This window comes from Oncorhynchus mykiss, chromosome 5 (assembly GCF_013265735.2).
Source record: "Oncorhynchus mykiss isolate Arlee chromosome 5, USDA_OmykA_1.1, whole genome shotgun sequence".
NCBI classification, from domain to species: domain Eukaryota; kingdom Metazoa; phylum Chordata; class Actinopteri; order Salmoniformes; family Salmonidae; genus Oncorhynchus; species Oncorhynchus mykiss.
In genome coordinates this window covers 47,692,364-47,695,943 of record NC_048569.1, presented here as the reverse complement: position 1 = coordinate 47,695,943, position 3,580 = coordinate 47,692,364, and the positions used below count along the sequence as shown (strand labels likewise).

Here is a 3,580-nt window from a genome sequence, read left to right as displayed (position 1 = left end):
TAAATACAACAAATGTCTGCAAAAACACTAGTCTGCAAAAACTCAACCTTTTGTTACTACAGTAAATACTACAGTATTTAGTTTGCATATACCCTGCCCCCGCATCCCCCATATCCCAATGTGTGCCACTTGTAAGTGAGAAACCTACATGCCTACATGTATAAATCATATATTGTGTCCCCTACAGGTTATTAAAAAGAACAGATGCTCTGAAGTCTCTGTTCAGAACCTAGTCCTACCTACCTACCTACAGGTTATGGAAAATGCGCTCTTTTAGTATTTCTCCAGTAGGTTTCCTCAAGAAGAAAGCCTACGCTAATATGTCAAAGATAATAACAAAAATACCACAGTAAATGCTACAGTATACGACGGTCTCCAAAAACACTACAGTAATTGTTATAATACAGTCAGTATATACATATATTTTTAAATAGCACAGTATTTATACTATAGTAAGCTGTAAATACAACAGTAAAGTCTGCAAAATTACTACAGTTAATACTATAGTATTCCTACCATAGTATATACACTAGGGCTCCCGAGTGGCGCAGCAGTCTAAGGCACTGCATCTCAGTGCAAGAGGTGTCTGTAACGGTCTTTTGCTGCCTCCAGCTCTGCCTTGGGGCGGCGATACTCTCCCGGCTGTACCCAGGGTCCCTTGCCATCCAGGATCTCTTCCCATGTCCAGGAGTCTGGAGATCGCTGCTGCTGCCCGTTACCACGCTGCTTTGTCCTTTGGTGGTGGGTGATTCTGTAACGGTCTTCTTCTCTGACGAGAAGGAGTAGTAGGAAGGATCGGAGGACCAATGCGCAGCGTGGTAAGTGTCCATATTGTTTAATAAGAATAATGAACACTGAACAAAACAAACCACGACAACGTGAAATAACAAAACCGAAACAGTTCCCACAACTCAAAAGTGAAACCAGGCTACCTAAGTATGGTTCTCAATCAGGGACAACGATTGACAGCTGCTTCTGATTGCGAACCATACCAGGCCAAACACAGAAATCCCAAATTATAGAAAAGGGAACATAGACTGCCCACCCCAACTCACGCCCTAACCATACTAAAACAAAGACAAAACAAAGGAACTAAGGTCAGAACATGACAGTGTCACTACAGTCCCTGGTTTGAATCCAGGCTGTATTACACCCCACTGTGATTAGAAGTCCCATAGGGCGGCGGGCAATTGGTCCAGTGTCATCCAGGTTTGGCAGGGGTAGGCCGTCATTGTAAATAAGAATTTGTTCTTAACTGACTTGCCTAGTTAAATAAAAATACACTATTAGTCTTTTTTCCTGTTGTTCCACCACCCAACCCCAGGTGCACCCTGAGGCTCAGCTAAGGCTCTAACATTAACACAGGGTTAACACCAGCTTAAAACCATGTTTTTACTGCAGCTCCACCACCACCACATTACAAAAGTAGCCGGTGAGTAAATGTATACAGATTTAAAATCGAATGAGACTCTCTTAGGTTGTAGAGCTCCTTGTTGTTTTCTTAGACACGAATCGAAATGTACAAATACTTCTTCACTTTTCAAGCACTGAAAATACAGTATAGCTGTGAATATTCTTAATGCCATGACAACTTAAGTACACATGAATCCTATAGCCAGCCGTGATGAGATGCGACACATGAAACAATTATGGCGACAATAGACACAATCAACCATCCATGTCCGCAGACAGAAATACATACACACGCCTATAGCTAGCAGAGAATAACATCTTAACGTCTGTAATTACACAGAGAGCGCTTCAGTCCAAGCCTCAAGATGGGTATGATCAAATGGAATATGACTACACTGAGTCCATGAAACATATGAAGGGGGTTATGTTAGGGGAAGTTAGAATTTTTTTGTTCAACATTATCCTGCTAACCCAAGTGTCTCTCGGCTCTGTGTGGGCTGTCATTTGGCCGGAGATGAATCCAACACATCAGGAGACACAACTTTTATTTTCGCCTCTCAAACGAGTGGTGGGGCACACGTTTTAAAAACATTACGTTGAGGTTCAGACAGGACACATGTCAAAGGAAATAAAGTCACTCAGACGTAGTTGGGTTGGTTGTTTTAACACCCTAGGTCTGACCCCCCATCCTAGGCCCCCATCCCCTGTCTCAAAGCCTCCACACTCAACCTGGTCTCAGACTCAGCACCACTCCCCTCACATGACTGGCCTGAACCACAGAAAACAGTACACACGTTCAGTACAGCATGGGTTTACTCTATGAAGATTGTGTGTATTGATTGTATTGTTTACATTATTTTGTGTGGTATTTGTGTTAAAGTGATCTCTATTTTTGTCTCTTCTGAATAAATAAATAAACTCTACTGAACAAAAATACACACAACATGTGAAGTGTTTGGTCACTGAAAAAAAAGATCCCATAAATTGCTGAGGAGTATTTATGTCTGTAATAAAGCCCTTCTGTGAGGGAAAAAATATATATATTCTGAATGGCTCGACCTGGCTCCCCAGTGGGTGCACCTGCCTCCCAAGTGAGTGGGCCTATGATTATTTGGGGGCCTATGCCTTATTTACATAAGTAATCAGACCCTTGCTATGAGATTCGAAATTGAGCTCAGGTGCACCCTGTTTCCATTGATCATCCTTGAGATGTATCTACAGCGTGATTGGAGTCCACCTGTGGTAAATTCAATGGATTGGACATGATTTGAAAAGGTACACACCTGTCTATATAAGGTCCCACAGTTGAAAGTGCATGTCAGAGCAAAAACCAAGCCATAAGGTCGAAGGAATTGTCCGCAGAGCTCCGAGACAGGATTTAGTCAAGGCACAGATCTGGGGAAGGTTACCAAAACATTTCTGCAGCATTGAAGGTCCCCAAGAACACAGTATCCTCCATCATTCTTAAATGGAAGAAGTTTGGAATCACCAAGTCAGAGGCAGGGAGACTAGTCACAATCGAAGGAAAAGATGAACGGAGCAAAGTACAGAGAGATCCTTGATGAAAACCTGAAAATAGCTGTGCAGCAAAACTTCCCATCCAACATGACAGAATTTGAAAGAATCTGTAGAAACTCCCCAAATACAGGTGTGCCAAGCTTGTAGCGTCATACCCAAGAAGACTTGAGGGTGTAATTGCTGCCAAAGGTGCTTCAACAAAGAATTGAGTAAAGGGTCTGAATACTTATGTAAATGTGATACTGCAGTTTGTTATTTTTGTACATTTGGGGAATTGTGTGTAGATTCATGAGGGGGAGGAAACTGTTTAATCCATTTAACAATAAGGTTGTAACGTAACAAAATGTGGGGGAAAAAGGGGTCTGAATACTTTCCAAATACACAGTATTTACAAAAAAATGGATTTCTCTTGTATTTCATGGGGGTTATTGTTTTCCCCTTTGTTGTCCTCTATGTAATCCCTAATACAGATGTGACAGTAACAGACAATGAGGTATGGAGTCATAGACCTAGTCTTGATGAAGTGTCCAGACAGCATAAGTGACATATAACCTGCAAAGTTTGTATATCCTGCAAAGCTAGACACTTAATAAGCTAGTAACAAATGGGCATGTTTTATTGACAAAATGCGCTGACGTAAAGTGTCGCT

The 3,580-nt window shown here is 41.7% G+C and overlaps 1 non-coding gene across 1 annotated transcript; it reads left to right on the top strand.

Annotated features, from left to right (window-relative positions):
• Positions 1-261: 261 nt before the first annotated feature.
• On the top strand, positions 262-314 carry LOC118964754. Its single transcript, XR_005051947.1, has one exon. It is a non-coding gene; the product is annotated as a U7 small nuclear RNA (small nuclear RNA).
• Positions 315-3,580: the final 3,266 nt, after the last annotated feature.